The sequence below is a fragment of the Pseudorasbora parva genome, chromosome 12, assembly GCF_024679245.1.
Source record: "Pseudorasbora parva isolate DD20220531a chromosome 12, ASM2467924v1, whole genome shotgun sequence".
NCBI classification, from domain to species: Eukaryota; Metazoa; Chordata; class Actinopteri; order Cypriniformes; family Gobionidae; genus Pseudorasbora; species Pseudorasbora parva.
In genome coordinates, this window is record NC_090183.1 from 37,354,939 (window position 1) to 37,375,644 (window position 20,706).

General features: G+C 37.2%; 1 protein-coding gene across 1 annotated transcript in view; it reads left to right on the plus strand.

The window, feature by feature from the left end:
• The first annotated feature begins 18,868 nt into the window (after positions 1-18,868).
• Positions 18,869-20,706, plus strand: part of camkva (CaM kinase-like vesicle-associated a) — a 34,312-nt gene continuing 32,474 nt past the window's right edge. Inside the window, exon 1 of the mRNA XM_067458505.1 lies at positions 18,869-19,038. The gene's annotated coding sequence lies outside the window, so the exon portion shown is untranslated. The remainder of the gene's footprint in view (positions 19,039-20,706) is intronic.

Here is a 20,706-nt window from a genome sequence, read left to right on the forward strand (position 1 = left end):
TAGTTGTCACATTGGGAAGAAGCAACACTTAAATGCCAGTGTCATGAAATGCTGAGTCATTCTGTCTTTTCAGTCTAACTGATAGCCTTGATCTCTTTAAAATCCATTTAAATTTAAATCATATTATGGAAAGTTATTCACAAGTGAGAATTAAGGTCAATGAGAAATGAAAATTGACTCTGGTGGACTTTATAAGTGCATTGTTCTAGGCTACTGTTGTCAATCATGCTTTCTAAAGTCTTGAAGTTAATGCAGTAATTTAGTGCTGGGATTTTGTGATTAAGTATTGGCAAATAGGTACAAATAAAAATAGATTAAATATATGCATTACCACTGAGATACAGAGTAAACGTGACTTTCAGCCTCCTTACATGTCTGGCTAAATTCTTTTATGAAACACCTACTTCTCAAGATCCAGCAACCGCTGATGGATGAACAATTATCCATCCAATTTTTTTTTTCAATGACTATTTCACTCATAAATACATCATGTTGCAAAGTAAAATTGGTTGCAAATGCCATTCCATATTCCAACAAACAGAAACACATTATGTCTAGCACAGTTCAGCTTTCTCAACTGGAAAATGAAATTATGCAGGTATTGAAACATATACACCTAGTAGGCCTACTCTATATACCTCTGTAACTTAACTTCCAAGAAACAGTTTGATTGCATAGCTACCAGCAACTGTCCTTCATCTAAATACTATTTTTACTCACTTTGAAAACAAATGTGTATTTAACTCTCACTGTTTCCTTCACTCAGGCTTTGTTAGAGACCCAGCAGAATTTGAGCATAACACAGCAGGTTTGGGAGAAAGAGAGAGAAAGGCTGGAATTGAATGATGGAGGTTTGCTGTTCAATGAGCTTTTTCGTGGAGGGATTCTTGAGCAGTCACGCATGACCGAGCTACATGTACTGTATAGGCGCTCCAGAATCCCTGAGACATGGACGTTTCTTTAACCATTAATCCAGTTTTCATGGGTTGTCTTTTTTGAAAGAGAGGGTGATTTTTATGGGTGGTTTGAGATGAATAGCCTATTTTTAAAAGCACTACTCGTGGTATTTTTTTAGGCCTAGTTGTGTTTATGGGGCGCAGTATAACATGTCTTAATACTTTTTTTTTCTTCTTTTTTTTACGTATACGTATTTTCTCTTAAATTTTACCTTTATTCCACAACACTATCTCCACTGTCCCTGGAATGGCCCGTTTGATTCCTGCTTATGAAGCCCGTCCCTCCGAAAAACGCAATGGTCTAAGATTGGTTAGATGGCCAAATGTAGTTTCATGTATTTTTATTGGCTGAAGTTGCGAGAAAAGGTTGTCTGGAAACATATGTTCATAGCAAGGGTTTATTATGTCACCAACCTGGGAAGAGGCTTGTTGTAGTCCAAATCGGACGTTATGACAATATCTCCGTTTGCATTGAGCTTTCAGCACTGTAACTTTGCAGACACTGTTTATGCTCAAGCAGCAACATTACACATTTTTTTTATAAAGTAAAAAAAAAGAAGTGAAATCGCATGCAACCACCCCTTTAAGAGATTTGTGCTATTGCTTTTCTGAGCAGCTCAAGCAGCAACATTACAAAAAAAATTTATAAAGTAAAAAAAAAGAAGTGAAATCGCATGCAACCACCCCTTTAAGAGATTTGTTCTATTGCTTTTCTGAGTCAAACCTAAAACAAATATTAAAAAGTCTCTGTGGTTTCATGTCTCCTTAACTGGTGTGCTTTTATTTTGAAGTTTAGTGGTCTTGTCTGTTCATGATTTCTCCACTGACTGTTCAGTTGTTGGTCTTTGCTAATGCACCCAGTGTCCAAAACCTGGAAAAATCAAAGGTAAACAGAATTGGGATAAATTAATAATAATAATAATAATTTGTTGCATTTATATAACCCTTTTCTAGGCGCTCAAAGCGCTTTACATAAGGGGGGAATCTCTCCTCAACCACCTGGATGATGTGACGGCAGCCATATTGCGCCAGAACACCCACCACACACCAGCTGATCGGTGGAGAGGAGACAGAGTGATGAAGCCAATCAAGATTCGGGACGATTATGATGGACAGAGGCCAATGAGCAAATTTGCCCAGGATGCCAGGGTTACACCTACTCTTTATTGAAGGACATCCTGGGATTTTTATTGACCAGAGAGTCAGGACCTTGGTTTAACGTCTTATCCGAAGGATGGAATTGTGACTGATGAATGAATGGCTACACTGTAAAAAAATAAAAATAAAAAATGTTTCCAATTGAACATTTTCTAGTGACTGATCACATCTTTTTTCAATTGGCAAAATTGAACTTCTGTGAATTGATGCAATTTAATTAACAGAAATTCAATTTGGCCAACTACATTGTTTTGATGTCATCATCAGTCACTAGAACATTTCTGATTGGAGACCTGATTTTTTTTTTTTTTACAGTGTACAGTAGACTATAGGATTCCGCTAAAATATAGATAAAACCTGACCAGTGAGCTTTCTACAGGCGTGCTTTATTTGTGTCTTATTTTCAATCCTCCTCGAGACCAGAGTATTGTTTGTGTTTTTCAGTGGAGTCTCAAGAAAGCTTTCAGATGACATCAGATTTCAGAGTCACAGCAGGTGTTGATCCAAATGAGTTCAAATTTGATTGAATCTTTATTTACTGCACTAACAAATAATGTTGCAGATCCTAGTTTGTTCCTTACAAATGCATATTTGTCTGAGGTATGATATGGCTAGGGTCACTAAATCTAAAGTCAACATTTAATAAAGTGACTCATATGATGTCAGCTCATATTTGTCTGATAGCGATATACTTACAGATACAGAAGGGTCCCTGAATCTGACAGGTACATTTTTTAGATACTGTTTCATTACCCCCTTTTTACTCTAAGTTCATCAAACTCATTCAGGTATTTTTCCTACAGGATTATTCTTGTTATTATTCCAGCACCTGTCATCTATTGGACATTGTGTTCTTCCTCTGCAGCTTTAAAGCTTATCTGTACGGGTACAGTGTGTTTGTACTTTGCCGAAAAAATGCTACACACATACATTCACAAAAGTGTCCAAAACCTGGAAAAATCAAAGGTATACAGAGTTGGTGACCCAATTTTGTAGCCTAGAAATCTAGACGCACCCTAGCGGCAGCAAATTTAATCTGCCCACAAGTGTTATCTAGGAACTCTCAATACCCTTCTGAGCTGTTTTCGCCTAACTCTTGCCGGTCCAATCACATCGTGTATAGAGTCGGTGGGTGGGGCCATAATGACGACGGCCGAGTTGCGTTTGCGTGCTTCTAGTAAACACAGAAACTGGCGAACGGCGGCGGTCTTTCGAATCAGCTTTGACTGCGATTCCGGAAGACTTGGAGTTAAGCTTTTCTCTGAGAAAAGAACAAAGAACGGCACTGAAGTCATTCTTAAAAAGGGAAGATGTGTTCGGAGTTTAGCCGACCGGATACGGCGAATGTTTAATCTGTCAACAAGCTCCGTTTCACCTTCGTTGCTCTGGTTGGTGGTAGCGCTATCCTATCGCGTGCAGAGGGAGTTTGAAAGACAACCGTTTATCCCGCCCCTCGGATTGAGCCCTGTCTATGGTGAGTTTCCAGACCAAACATCTTGATGTGGGTCTGGCTTGTCAGGCTACCAATTTTGTGTTAATTTTGCTGTTTGTTTTGAATAATTTTCCTGATGAAAGATCTAACCACAGCCCCATTATAATATTTGTAGCAGAAGCAGTCAAGTTTTAAATTGTTTAAATCTTTTGGTGTTTGATAGAATCCACGAACCATGTATCTCAAAAAAGATGTCCAGCATTAAAGATACAGCGGTATATTTAACCGTGGACATGGGGTACTTTTTACACCGTTTGCACCAAACTAATCTGTTTGGTTTGCTGCCAAAAAGCTCTTTTTTTGTTTCATCTGACCACACAACCCAGTTCCTTTTTGAAGTTCCAATCGTGTCTGACAACTGAATATGCTGGTGTTTGTTTCTGGATGAGCAAGGATCATTTTTCTTGAAACTCTCCCAGACAACATGTGGTGATGTGGAGCTGTTTGATAATTTGTTTCTTATGCTTTCTGACCACAAGACTCCACTAATCTCTGCAATTCTCCAGCTGTGATCTTTGGAGTCATTGGCCACTCAAACTTTCCATGCATTAGATTAGAACAATATCACACATCTTTATTTCACAATACCAGGCAGATTTGTAACATCTTTTACTTAGAATTTTATGATTTTAAGATCTAAAGGATAAACAATGCTGATTTATTTTCACAGCTATATACCCTTTGCTCATATTTATCAATTGTTATACTGTATTTTTGGTTAGATTGTGGTTAGATATATGTATCTTGACTATCCAAGCTACCTAAAAGTCACGATTTTGTGCATTCGTGCTTCTTTACACTAACATCTTGTTTTCTGTATTCAGCTTGAAGTTTAGCCTTGAATCAATGTGTTTCCAGCAAATAGAGCTGCAGTGTATTCTTCCATCCTCCTGCCACTGCTTCTCTGTATTGTCGCAAAACATCTAGAGAGATTATGTAAAGTCTCTCTGAGGTCACAAAGGTACAGATAGGTATTCACATGAATGCTGTTGGATTGAAAATGTCTGTGGATAGGAATTAATTGAAAAATGGTTACCATGCCATGAAAAACATTTTTCCCCACAGACCCAAGGCTACAGCAGCATTGGAGTGCTTGCTAAGGTAAGCCATTTTGATCTCTCCAGATCACACTGAGAGTGGCAGAATGTTCTGTTATGAGAGAAAGTTTGAGGTCTTTTGTTAATGTTTCACCTCTTAGCTAAACAAAATAGGATAATTATTTTAATTTAGCATTCACAAAGAAATATTTATTCCAAGTGTGTAATATATATATATATATATATATATATATATATATATATATATATATATATATATATATATATATATATATATATATATATATATAAAAGGATATATGGCAGTTTGTTTTGTTGTTGAAGCTTGAACATCTGAGAGTTATGCCAGAGGAAGATGTTACAAAGAGAGCTCAAAGGTTTAGGACATTTAAACCTCTATATAGCCTAAGTAATTGACATTAATATAAATATTTATTAAAAGGTGCACTATGTGGGATTTTTGCAGTATATCCAAAAACCATCAGGCCAGTGTTTTATATTTTGTTACAAGATTTCAATCAGAAACAATCATTTTTTTCTCACCCCATTGGCAGATAATTTTGCCTTTTTTAATTAAAACTCACTTCATTTTGATTTTATTTTTAACAAAACAAGAAAAAATATCTTTAAATCATTTTACTTATATAGTTAATGCATCTTGATTTAAGAATTGTTAGATATTTTAGAAAGTAAGAAGAGCATTTTGGCTGAGTAGAACAATATGTTTGTTGACTTATTAAGCGATTTTAGCTAGGACATTAAAGGGGGGGGTGAAACACTCAATCTCATGTCAATCTTGAGTACCTATAGAGTAGTATTGCATCCTTCATATATCCGAAAAGTCTTTAGTTTTATTATGTTTATAAAAGAAATATGGGCTGTATCGAGTCTTTCCGGAAAAAACTGAGCGCCTGGAGGCGTATCGTGTGGGCGGAGCTAAAGAATGACGAGCGCGCAAAGCGGTGACGTCCTCAAGCGTGGAGAAACTCATGGCTATCGAGCTCAGCTAATAGATATGATCCAGAATCATTCGGAGGCTGAAATAAATTGAACAGGAGAAACAGCAACTTCAGGACGTCCGTCTCTGTGGAATGGACTGTATTTAGTGGCCTGTCAACATTTGTGTGTCTTTACTCGCAGTTTATGAGGACATGATTCGGTTTATGGACTATTGTATGCGACTAAACCTTAGCAGTAGCAAGCAAAACGGTTTTGCACGTCAGACTAGTGTAACGTTATACAGAACAACAATGGAGTAACCATTAGCGCATTTGAATGACGAAGCACGCGATCGTGTCGTTTACTGATGTTAACTCACGCGACGAGCCAACAGCACAGACATTTGAAGCAGTTTTACTCACCGGCTGCTTCCAAAGCAGGACCGAACCTTTATCGCTGGGACCGCTCCGTCAAAAACACACTTCTTTGGTATGATTTGGTGAAGTCCTGACAGCAGTCACTGTAGAGATCCACTTTGCGACGCGACTGAAGCGATGTGAAGCTTCCCGTCATTTCTGCGTTCAAATCGGTTCAAATGCAGCGCTGCCTTCCCGGAATGCTGTGCTGAAGCGTTGAAGTCGCTTGATGTCACCCATAGGAATAAAGTGGAGCGCAGCGCGGACTATAACGAGGACTGGATCTGCACCCTACCGGGAGAAGAGCCCGTACGGCCCATACAAGGACCTTCCGCTCTATTAAAGGACAACTCCGGTGAGAAATGAACCTAGGGGTAATTAACAGATGGTTACAGAGTAGATCGTTCACTGGGATGCGTTTTCATGGAAATCGAATGTAAAGAGTTTTATCTTTACAAACAGATTAGCTTGTAACACTAGTCTATGGGGCACAGGGTAGTGAAATTAAATCGCTAGTTAATACCACTAACAAGGCTAAAATTAGCCTCACACTAACACAGTAGCATAATGAGGGTCCCTACATGCAAACCGAAGCATTGAGAACTTTGTAAGAGTACAAACAGTTTAATAGGAAGACGCTTTATAAACAGAGTGCATTTCGCGTTCACGAACAGGCACCATCTTGGAAAAAAGTCTCGACTCATCGAGCGACGAGAGCTCTGCTAAGTGATGAACTGTGACTTGGAATCTCATATGGGCCGTTGTTTCCGGAAGAAAACACTGAACACAACAGAGAAAATAAATAAATAAAAATAAAAATGTCCATGTTATTACATTTCACAAACTTAATTCCTATCGACCAGCTCACTTAGAATAGCGCTCGTAGATCGATTCATCGAGACTGTTTTTCGAGACGGTGCCTATCCGTGAACGCGTAAGGCACTATGTTTACAACGTATCTTCTTATTAAACTGTTTGTACTCTTACAAAGTTCTCAATGCTTCGGTTTGCATCTTGGGACCCTCATTATGCTACTGTGTTAGTGTGAGTCTATTTTGAGCCTTGTTAGTGGTATTATAGCGATTTAATTTTACCACCCTGTGTCTACCCTGTGCCCCATAGACAAGCGCTATAAGCTAATCTGTTTTTAGAGATAAAACTCTTTACATTCGATTTTCAAGAAAACGCATCCCAGAGAACGATCTACTCTGTAACCATCTGTTAATTACCCCTAGGTTCATTTCTCACCGGAGTTGTCCTTTAACGTCAAGCCGAGCCATACTCGAAAAAAACTCTCCGAAACTTGTGAGAAACCGGAAGGAGTATTTTTGACACAGAAATACTCCATCAGACGTCCAACATTAGTTTTTGAAACTTTGTCTATGTTTAGGATGGGAATCCAAGTCTTTAACAGTGTAAAAAGCTCAGTATGCATGAAACAGCATTTCACCCCCCCTTTAACAATTATTTACAACAATTGACATATAGAAAAATGGAAACACCAAACACGCTTTATATTATGTTTTATTAGACAGGTGAGCAACTGTTTGTATATATTCATCAATAGAAAACTAATGATTGTTTTATTGTTTAAATCTTGACCATGCATGACCAGAAGAAGCCGAAGCGGTCATCTGTGGCATAATAAAAGCTCCACGAAATCCAGGCATCATCAAGATAAATATTTCACCAACAATTTTAGATCCATTTCCTCCATATAGACTATAAACTAGCCTACTTCAGGTCTTATTAAGCCAAATTTTTCTAATGGACTCATATCATGAGAAATAAAAATGTTCTTGATCCTTTGAGATAAAAGAGCTTGATGTGCTATACAAACAAATTTTGAGCTAAAGAAGCATAATAAAGAAACAATCCCTTATCAAAGTATCTTGACTTTTTTTTTTATTCCCCAAGATGCACATGTGCCTACCTTTTACAGAGAAAATAGCTTACCAAGATAATGAATGGACTTTTACTTTGAATTTAATGGTAGCCATGAAAAACTAAAGTATAAAACTTTAGTTAAAACTTTACTTGAAAATTCATACCAATTATGCTGACCTTTGGGTTTGATGAGTTGCGACATGGCCAGCACTTCACTTTCCTCGTATTGCTTGTGCAGCTCAATTTACATTCCTGGGTATGAAATATGCATCAACTCGCTTCATCTATAATATATAAAAGCACATAATCACATGCTCTGCTGTCTGTAGCCATTTTCTTTTCAGTGTATGTACTGCGAGGTTGCTGACGTAGCCTACACAAACTATACGTCAATGATCTGCTTGCGATTAGCAGATAGATCTTATGAAAAATGTACACCAAATGCTTTGAGGAGGTGAGTTTGTTTGACAAATCGATATTGCAAAAGTGGGGTTTCTTGTGTATTTGTCTCGTTTCTCAATTTACAGTTTAATTTCTCTGACTGTGTCTAGTTTGTTGCCACACACACACACACACACACATGTTGGTCTATGTGGTTTACAGGGACTCTCCATAGGCGTAATGGTTTTTATACTGTACAAACCGTATTTTCTATCCCCTTACACTGCCCCTACCCCTAAACCTACCCATCACAGGAAACATTCTGCATTTTTACTTTCTCAAAAAAACATAATTTAGTATGTTTTTAAGGCCATTTGAATTATGAGGACATTTGATATGTCCTCATAAACCACATTTATAGTGTAATACCAGTGTAATACCCATGTAGTTATACAAATTTGTGTCCTCATAATCCACATAAACAGGCTCTCTCACACACACACACACACACACACACACACACACACACACACACACACACACACAGGAAAAGGCAGAAAACAGTATGGTTTATGAATTGTAGAAAGTTCAAAAGAACAACATTTATTTGAAATACACATTTTTGTAACACTATAAATATTTTTACTGTCACTTTTGAGTTTAATTAAATTTTTTACTGATTTAAAAAATAGGAGGAAATGCTTATATACGTACATCGATCAGGCAACATTATGGCCTAATATTGTGTTGATCTCCCTTTTGCTGCCAAAACAGCCCTGACCCATTGAGGCATGGACTCCACTAGACCCCTGAAGGTGTGCTGTGGTATCTGGCACCAATATGTTAGCAGCAGATCCTTTAAATCCTGTAAGTTGCGAGGTAGGGCCTCCATGGATCGGACTTGTTCCGACCCACAGACGCTCGACTGGATTGAGATCTGGGGAATTTGGAGGCAAGTCAACACCTTAAACTTGTGCTCCTCAAACCATTCCTGAACCATTTTTGCTTCGTGTCAAGGCGCATTATCTGCTAAAAAGAGGCCACAGCCACCAGAGAATACCATTTCCATGAAAGTTCTGCAACAACGCTTAGGTTGGTGGTACATGTCAAAGTAACATCCACATGGATGGCAGGAACCAAGGTTTCCCAGCAGAACATTGGCCAAAGCATCACACTGCCTCTGCCAGCTTGCCTTCTTCCCATAGTGCATCCTGGTGCCATGTGTTCCCCAGGTAAGCAACGCACCCGTCAGTCCACATGATGTAAAAGAAAACCTGATTCATCAGACAAGGCCACCTTCTTCTATTGCTCCGTGGTCCAGTTCTGATGCTCATGTGCCCACTGGTGGCACTTTCAATGGTGTACATGGGCCAGCATGGCCACCCTGACTGATGCACTGTGTATTCTGACATCTTTCTATCAGAACCAACATTAACTTCTTGAGCAATTTGAGCTAGACCTTCTCTCCTGAAATGCATCAATGCGCCTTGGCCACCAATGACCCCGTCGTCGGTTCGCAACTGTTCCTTCCTTGTACCACTTGTGATAGATACTGACCACTGCAGACCGGGAAAACCCCACAAGAGCTGCAGTTTTGGAGATGCTCTTGTGGGGTGCCATCACAATTTGGCCCTTGTCAAACTCACTCAAATTATGCTTGCCCATTTTTCCTGCTTCTAAATTCACTTTCACCTAATATATCCCAGCCACTAAAAGGTGGCATGATGAAGAGATAATCAATGTTATTAACTTCACCTGTCATATACACAATTGGTGTACATTTTGCTTAATTTTTTCCCCCACAATACACTGCTGCCTTTGAATGGCCCTAAATAGACAAATATATTATTCTCTGGATCCACAAAAATAAAAAAAATAAAAAATATTCTGCTTATTGAGCCTCCCCTTTTCTTTAGTTTTTCCCCCCCTCTATATTACTGCAGCTATTACACAAGAATGAAATAATAAGAAAAAATGACTGACTTTGACAGTGTATCTCTCTCTTCTGCCTTATTCTGTCTTCAGCTGTTTCCAATTGGTGTTTGTTTATCAAATCTCTTCAGCAGAGTTTTTGCGCCCCGGGCTCTTGTTTTTTTTTTTTTTTGTTGCTCAAAGCTGGTATATTGCAGAGTTCTATGCAATACACCTGAGTTAAGCTTAGGAGACAGCTGTGCTTTTCTATTTCTTTCTTGACAGAGGTAGTCATAGAAACCCTTTACTCTTACTTTGGAGGGCTGCTTCTAGCAGATGTGAAAACTGTGAATCGTCATTATTAATGCAACTTGATTTACCATCTGCAACTCTTAATACAAAAGACCAAAGGATTCAGTATCATTGTAGATGCGCTGTTCCCCCCCCCCCACACACACACACACCACCACCACCACCTTGATTAGGGTGTGTGTGACTTAACGTCGCTCTTAGGATTTATATCAAGGCCGTTGTTGTTGGCGCTTGTATAGTTTCTTGTTTATTCGCTCATGAATCAGCGTGATTTTGCTAAGCTCATTCTGCATCACTGCATTATGCTCTTTTGGCTATACATTTGGATTGGATTTGTGGTGGGATTTATGTATGAGAATATACATCTATCTATTTTGTCAGTTTATCAACAGAGTAATGGCTTCCATAAGGCATTTTGGAAAGAATACGCCAACAGTGCTATTTTTAGTAAACCCATGCAGTCATTGTTTTGTGTGACAAAGAGGGAGAGAAAAAACAGGCGGTGATATATGATCTTTCCGAGCATTGTGCAAAGAAGGCAAAGGTCAAACCTAAACCTAAAATTACAATTATGCAAAAATGTTTTCAGCTGCCATCTTACAAAAGGTCAATCTGCCTCCAAATATTTCAATGAGAGAATATTATTAGTTTAGATAAGCGTATACTTGGCCTTTAAATGTAAAGAAAGCACTTTAAAAAGATTTATTAACATTTTGATTACATGAAAACAATGTGCTTTTGTACTTATTTATTTCTTGTTTTGTGCTGTTATGTTTTCAACAGTCGTTTTCAACAATGTCATAAACTGCATGCTGAGACAAGCAATCAAATGAGATATTCAGCTAGCAAGGCCCAGCATGTTTTAAAAATTAATCCATTTGTATTTCTTTCAATTTTGCAAATCCAAAATAATAGATATCTGGCTAAATACATGATCTGTTGCTGAGATATCTGTTTGCCCGATTCTTGTTAACAGGTCCTAATAAAGCTTAAATAAAAATAAAAAAATGGAATATTGGGGTATTTATTACAAAATATTTATCTACACACGCTTTATTATGTGCCCTTGTAACCTTAAATCAAAATAACTTACCCTCCCTCTTGCAGCGTCTTCTCTTCTCTGGAGCAACCTGTCACTCACATTAGATCGACCACTAGCCAACCACAACCATCCAATCAATGGGTGTCTCAATCAGCTCCCTAGTTCAGTAGTCATGGCACGGATCAAGAAGTCGGCCATTTTAAGGGCTGTATCAATCGCAGAATCAGTGCACTGGAATGTTCACTCCCTAAAAAGTCTCACAATGTACCGCAAAACCCAGCGTGCATTGATGCTCACTACACATAATGACCTATAACGACATGAAATATGTGTTTTTAAAAACAGAAACTATTTTTATTATATCTTAGCATAAACATACATCGTTAGACAGGTAATGAGCACAATCTAGCAAACATTTATAATTTATTTAGGCTGAAATGTTGCACGTATTGTAACAAGAAAAGTTTTTATCATAATGTACTTTATACCATTACAAGTTATAGATATAAGCTCTGCCGTTGTTCATAAATTATGTTATTTAACAATGAGGATGGTCATGTCGATGGAAATGGAGTCATCAGTGTCCCAATGTGTAGTGAGCAAACCTTTTACTGTCCTTACCAGTGCCCAAATACACGCGATATACTGATTCACGACCTCGGGAGCTAGGAAACTGAATGAGACAAACCCAATTCCTGATGGACAAAATCAAGCATTAAAAATTGAAGCCAAAGCAAATTGATCGCCCCCAGGTGACTGCATAGAGCACAAACCCCGCCCTCTCTATGTCATGTAATAGGATAAACTAAACAATTAAATTACACTTCAAATAATTTTTTCTAAAAGATGTTTTCTGTCATTTTAGGCAGTTTGTATCACGCTGATGTTAGTTTAAGTGTTTGTTCTTTAAATAAGTTTATTTTTGTTTGTTGTTTTATGCTATATGTGACGTCATGTTTGACAGCTGAGATTGACGGCTTCTCAGTGCGAAGTAGTCACTGAGGCACTAACTGACTATTTTCAGGAGGTTATTGGAGCTTCAACTTTCATTTCTACATCTCCATAACTATTTATTTCACATCGATAATGAGTTGTTCTGCATTAACTAAACGATTAGCGAGACTGGCTTCACTTACTTATGGACAGGAGTGAAGGGGCATCATTTTTATGGACAAGTCTATGGACAAAATCAAGTGCTTCCCCTTAATTATTGTTGTTTGAGAAGTTGTTTCACTCTAATATACTTCACAGTCGTCACCAAAAACATTCTTGCAAAAATTATCTTTTGAGTACCACAGAGAAAGGAAGTCATACAGGTTTGGAATGTCTTTAAAGGACGATGAGAACATGCTGCTCAACGCACTCTGTGTTTGTTGTTCATCGGCCTTGACTCCTTTCAAACCCATAGCTGAGATTTCCGGTGAGCACAAACACTTCTAAGGCTTGCACAGTGTATGCATCATCCACACTCTCTGTGTATACTGTATATGATGTAGAATATTGCCATGAATTAGTGTAAACTAATGGCTTCTTGTCAAATATATGACACTTTTAAACAAACCTATTGTTCAATAACAAACTTTCATTTCTTTAAGTCATCTTGTGCAAGGAGAACATTAAAGCGCCATGAACAATATCCAGTACACTTTTTGTACCCTAAGTGGATTCTATATGTAAAGTTTAGAGCCTGAGTAACCTCAAAAACCTCGAAATACAGTACCGATGGATGATCAGGGCATGGTTAATTCCATTACTTATACTCCATGTCATACACACACACACACTCACACACACAACACTCATCTTCCAAGGACCCTGATTTGGTTTCTGTGCTTATCACCATGGCAACCTAGCTTTGACGCTGAATATGTTGGATGGCCAACAGAATTCTTTAGAAAATCACGTTGCTGTATCAATTGATTTCAAATTTGTGCAGAAAAACATATATTTGCTCTATTGTGAGTTTGTGCTGAGGAGAAGTGAACCGTCACCGCTGGGAATCATGATGCCAGCTAACTCTCAACACTAACTAGAACTGACAAATCACAAGGTATCCGTATATACAAACCAAAATATGCTATATTACATTCAAACACATCTTAAGCTAAATATTTTGTGTTAGTATTCAACAGAAAAGAAGCAGTGCTCTTTAGTGGCCTTTTGAGCAGGTTTGAGACGCTCTGGTGTGAAGGCTTGCGCTAGATTGCGCTGTAAAAAACAACATTATTAAACATTTACAGTCTGCAGACAGACCAGCTACATTTCACAAAAAGGACAGAAGCACTTGAAAACCGGAAAATCTCTCGGTGTCCATCAATTGTCAGTCAGTGAGAAAGTCCTCCATTCATTCCTTCCCCTCGATGCAGATCATGTGCACTTAGGACGCAACTCAGCGGGCCTTTCTGATTGGCTCTCCACAATCAAAGAGTAATGTCTGAAAAGGCATCAATAAAGTTATATCATCAGGAAAACGTGTCTGATTTTATATCTGAAGCTGTTCACAGATCCTTCTGGTCTAACTAAGTGTCAGATACGTATCAAAACATTTATGCAACGTTAATGTTAACATTCAGTCTATGAAAGATGTCTTCATCTGTGATGGAGAATGTGCCACTCTTCATGGCACTGGACGTAACTGGGGCATCTGTGTTGTGGTAACCATGACAACATGAGAGTTTGTCATCTACAGTGGCAAAGCACTGAGGGGATTGAGCTCATGATTCTGAGTCTGTACCACACACCCGCCCACACAAACACACACATACGTGCACATGCAACATACTACATTTCTAGTTTAAGCCATGGTAAAAGCATCTGATTCTTATGGGCTGGAGAAAGGTTGCAAGTTCTAATCTCACCACGTGCTTTAGAGGGCCTTTTTCAAAAAGGCTCTCCCTAAAATAAGTATCACTTTGGATTATTCTGTCTGCTAAATAACTACTTGACTGTGTATCTTTAGGTAAAAAGTCTAATTTTTGTTGATTGTATACTCAAAAATGCTAAATATTGCATGGTGGCAGCATGAAATATCAGTTTACTCTACTCTCATTCGACTACTTTCTGTCAGGCCTCTAATTCTTCACCACTTCATTGCAAGTGCAACTCCCTCCCAAAAGATTTTTTATTCACAAAACTGCGATAGAGACAGTTTGTTCCCAGCAAGCCGAGGCTTGTTAGTTGATACGTTTCGCTCTCTCCCCGGCGCTCTGTCATGATGCTTGTAGAAAACGAGACCAGACAATCGTTGTCAAGGTAACCAATCATCTTTAAAGAACTCATAATGCAAATAGCATTTGAAAACTAGGGTCAATGATGTCGGATTTAGCCGAAACCCTTTTCTAAAAATATTTTGAAAAGAAAAACTTGCTTCGTTCTTGCCGTGTTATTTATAGAGGTCACAAAAATATTGGTTTGTTGTGAATTTAAATGTTCAGAATACTGAAACATAATCTAAAATCGGATTTTCAAACTGTACATATTTAAGTAAGAATGTTATTGTATTTGTATTTTATATTCTGTATATTTACTGCAAATAACATCAGCCATTTGTTTCATCAGCCTTTTGGCTGAATCTTAATCTTAACTGTCCCCTTTTGAAGAGACAGATAGAGAGACTGACTGACTACACGTTCTCCAAAGAAATTCATGTCTAAACATAAGATTTATGTATTTGAATTGCATATACATTTTCCATGCATTTTGATGTCATAATTTTAACAAATAAATTATTAAACTTAATGTGATTCATATTTGTAAATCGTACATAAATTAAACAGGTAAGATATATGTAATTGTAATTAAACTGAATGTGTTTCATATATGCTAGTTATACATATGAAGCAGTTAAGATTTATGTAAAAGTACAAAGAAAATCACCTATGTTAAATAATGACAGTGTTCATGCACTGTAAAAAAAACTTTGGTCTCCAATTGAAAATTTTCATGTCATTTTTCAGTTTGCCGAATTGAATTTCTGTTAATTAATTTGCATCAATTCACAAAATTTCAATTCAGCCAACTGAAAAATTTAGATGAGATCAGTCACTAGAAATTTTTCAAATGGATACTTTTTTTTACAGTGTGTGTGTGTGCTCACTACTAAGTTTAAGTACTATTGCAGTAGTGTTGATGTTAATGAGACCCAAGTGATGATTGAGCATTAATGATGAACACCTAATGATAATGAGCAGAATGACTGAAGGAAAGAGAAACGCAAGAAGTACTGAAGATTTCAGCCAAAGCCTTAGATGAAATAAATTGAAGATAAAAGAAGAAACTAAATCTCTGAAGATCTCAGCAGAGGAGGATTAAACAGCTCCACAAACAGCATTACTCACCAGACTGACTTTATTTTAGTCATTTCTGTTTTTAATGAAAATAAGAGTTTCATTTGAAGTCACCATGATGGTGATCAGTGTTTGCTTTAGTTAGGCTCTTGACCCTTTACTTTTTAGCTTACATTTTTCTCCGGTTGCTTTAACTGTGTGTTTAAGAAGCACATTTGTTATGGCAATGGAAGCCAATAAAAAATATTGTCAAGTGATTTTGGCTGTTTATTGATGATGACATAATCATCATGCAGTGGGCTGAGTCACTGATCTCATTTAGAGTTTTGCTTTGGTTATTGAGGTAATGTGTTATTCATTTTGTTTTATTCATAATGGTGTCCATTCATAAATTATGGATCTGAATGGATGGACAAATTTTCTTTGATTCTTACTCTTTTTTTTTTACACGTTTTTGTAGCCTGTTTTATGTTCAGAGTTCATGTTTATCTGAATTTTATTTTAATGTCTTATTTTATCTTCTATTTATTTCATCTAAGGCTGTGGCTGAAATCAGTAGTAGTTCTTGCATTTCTCTTCCCTTCAGTGATTCTGCTCATTATCATTAGGTGTTCATCAATAATGCTCAATCATCACTTAATGATCTCATTAACATCAACACTACTGCAATCATACTTTAACTCAGTAGTAAGCACACACATGAACACTAGGCAGTGATCATTTAACATGGGTGATCTTCTGTGTACTATTACATACATTTTAACTGTTTAATTTACGTATAACTGGCATATATGAATCACATTCAGTTTTTACATATATTATACATATTATATACAATTACATATATCTTACCTGTTTCATTTATGTATGATTTACAAATATTAATTTCATTGTTTTTTTCATTTGTTTATGTTAAAATTATGAAATCCAAATGTATGGAAAATGTATAGGCAATTCAAATACATAAATCTTATGTTAAAAATTAATTTTTTTGGGGAGTGTGGGTTTTGCTGGGAAAATATTAATGTGCAATACAATGCAGACTATTCAATCTATACTCAAATCCTATAACCTCAAAAACTCAAACTAACCTTTTAAGCAACTTACATTCAAAGTTTGTTGTTTCTCCAGGCTGACATTAATTTTTTTTTACGCCTTCATGCTGTGCTAAGTGACAGTTCAGATGATTTAATTAAACAAATGTCATAATTAGCAAAGTGGGTCAGAGAGAGGGAGAATGACAAAACATCAGATCCAAAAAAAGAGAAAGAACAAGCAATTAAAAGCTACTATTTTTATTAGCCTATAAGATACGTTTTTAAAAATCTGAATCTTTAAAGTTTAATTTTTTGGTGAGATTGAATGTATGTCTCTCTGTCTCCCTTATTCATACACACACACACACACACACACACACACACACACACACACACACACACACACACACACACACACACACACACACACACACACACACACACACACACACACACACACACACACACACACACACACACACACACACAATCACGCATCCCAACACAAGGCCGTCTGTGAGGATGGCGTCACTAATGAAACAACTTTGGTGCGCCACATCAGAGTCCACCCACGTTGTTGGAATATGGTGCAGGTGTCCAGCCCCCAACAGGCTATACAAACCAGCTGACTCACAAACACTCTCTCATATAATCATATAATCAATTATGCCGAGGTAAAACATTATAAATATTTAGCAATCCACAACCTTTTAAGTTACCAAACTGAGCATTCACCTGTCATTTCCCAAATAACCTAAATAACTATACATTTGGGCACCATGGATATATAGCGTCATAGATTTAAATGACTAAACTGAAATCTACATATTCAATTACAATAACTGGAAAAACAGCAGAGATATGCAAACATTAATCACTGGTATTTAAACATTAATAACACTTCTGAAAGCATCTTCTCACACCCAGGTATGACCAGATTTATGGGGGGTATTTTTCCATATAACAGGTATGACTGAATGTTTACTGTTTTTAATGTCTAACAACTAAGAATAAGAAAACCGAGCAACATTAACATGCTATTTATAGTAATATGCTATTATAGTAATAATAATAAGTTATGTTTGAGAACAGCTACAATCATACTAAGCCAAAAGAGCAGTAACAGATGCCACACACACCACAATTACACCCATGCAGTTACAAAGCTTAATTTTAGATAGGCCTACATGCCTTTTTTTGCAGAAATAACTGTAATTGCAGGAGGCGTTGTTGAAAAAAGAAAAGAAAAAAGGAGTATTTTGCAGCTGTTTCTTTTTGCACTTGGGTCATTCCTGTTATGTGGTACATTTGGAACTCTGTGACTTTTTAAATATGATTATTCTTGTGTTGAATTAAAGAAAATATGCTCTGGTCAATCACAGACAGGCATAGCTTAATGTATCTACCCAATAGCAAAAAAGTAAAGTGGATAGAAAAATGCTTTCTTTAAGTTTGAGTTTTGCCTTTATTTTACAGGACAGAGAGAGAGAGAGAGAGAGAGAGAGAGAGAGAGAGAGAGAGAGAGAGAGAGACGGCGTAATTATGCCGCAGATTAGACTCAAACAATTTAGAAGATATACAAATTCTAGCTTTTTAAAGTATTTCATCCAACATATATTAAGACATGCATAAACAGAGACAAATGCACTGCATAACAGTGAGAGCTTCTTACTCGTTGCCCGCAACAGTTTTCGACCGTTGTGAGGACTGTGTGTTCTCACAACAAACCAATACCTGCATGAACGTTAAAACTTTACGTTTTGATACAAAACGATTGTATCCCCAGACACTGATTAATTACCAGATTCCAGGGGGTTTATAGTTGTAGCCTATTTTAAACCAACAGTTTCAGCAGCAACTGCAGCACTAAACCCATTCCGCAACCTCTACCTGAGTGTGTGTGTGTGTGTGTGTGTGTGTGTGTGAGAGAGAGAGAGAGAGAGAGAGAGAGAGAGAGAAGAGAGAGAGAGAGAGAGAGAGAGAGAGAGAGAGATCCATCCAAGTGCAGGTTTCTGGGTTGGCAGCAAAGCGCGCGAATAGAGCGTGGCACGCGGAATATTGGACAAAATTAACCCAAACTCAAACATCAGGAGACTCTCTGGGGAAGCGATCAAGAACGCAGCCCTTCATAAACCTATTTCACCGAAACGCTCAAATTATCGGGTAAGTCTTTGCGGTTAATGCGACCTATAAGGTTGTCGTTGAACGCTTAGTTGTTTCCCCTTTACTGATTTTTATTCGACGCTTTCGTAGTATAATGTGTCAGACTGGGTTGCTAGTTTTCTTTTCTGCAGCAAATTCACCTGGCCGTGACACCACCTGTAACTAAAACGGGCGGATAGCACAAACTCTTTCAGCAACTTCAAGAGGTTCCGCGCACAGTCAGGATGTTCGTATTCATGTATTTGAAGTTTGAGCTTCAGTCAGGTGAATTTGGTCAGTTAAGTGTAAATAATACGTCAAAAGTATGCTTGCATCAAACCTAAATCACTGAGTATATTTTGCGCAAGTTAACAGATTAGTTTCTTTCGTCTTTTATTTCTTGACAGACAAAGTTCTGTAATTCATCAGTTCATCCTCATGTAGTTTCTTTAATGAATGTTAATTGGAAATTAAGCCCACCACTACATTTAGACTGTGAGTTTGAACTTTTCTGCTAGAACTGCAAAAGTGTGTGGTAGACTAGCTACAAATCTGTGTGGTAGCCTATTGGTGAACAATGTGATATGTAATTTGTTAAAGCAGGTAAATACTTACAGGTAATATATTGGGTATGGATGCTGCTCCCTCTCTTGTGGTTAATAGCCATTTGAAATGTTGCTTTTTTGCAGTCTGACACCACGTTGCCCAATGCTGCACAATGACATTTTAAGGGGTTCGTTTCAGTATAACCATGTGTTTTTGTTCTCTATTTTTTAAAGTGCCATATTTATACTCAGATTAAAGTGGTTAATAAATGTAGGCTACTATTTATACCTAAATTGTGTAAATTAGTGTAAAGTACGAAGAATATTGCTGTTACAACCTAGCACACTACTCTACTTTTTACTTTACTGTGATCTAATTATTATAAAGATAGGATCAGTTCTTAATGCATCAATGTTAACAAAGGAGACATTTTAGTAATATAAACCAACTACATAACCTAGTAAAACTAAAAACAGACTGTGTGTGTGTGTGTGTGTGTGTGTGTGTGGTGCGTAACCAATGCTATTTCTTCATGGTCTTGTGTGGTCTTGTAGTAAAACGCATTGTGTGTCCACTGTCCAGACATACAATGGAAGGTGTTCCAACCCTCCATGATCTTTTTTTTTTTTTTTTTAAACATGAAGATAACTTGCTTCTTTCGAATGATACTAGTTCTGTAATTTAACATCTATTAACATGATTACAAATTGTAAACCTTTTATGTTTATCAGAAATCGTTTTATGTTTTCCAATGATAATGAAGCTTAACTTGTATTTAACCATGGATATTTCTTTTAAACACTCAGCCTGTAATTTAGTGGGACAAGTATTGCTTGTGCCAATTATTTCTTATGTAACAGTTAATGATTGTTGCACTAGTTTACAACACATTTTAGTTGTTTAGTTGTTGTATTCTGTTATTTTTTTTACTCATGAAAGAGGAGAAAACTAGTATTAATCTTTTTATTGTAAAATTCAGTCAGTTTGTGTTGTGTGTCCACATCTTAATTTGTTGTCTGACATAATTTTATCTGTATATATCCATCTGCTCAAAGGAGTCTATCCTCTAGATTTGATTATTTTATGGCGTCAATAGATAGAATAGCAGAACTGACCTTGCTCTCTGTGGCTCTCATAGAAGAC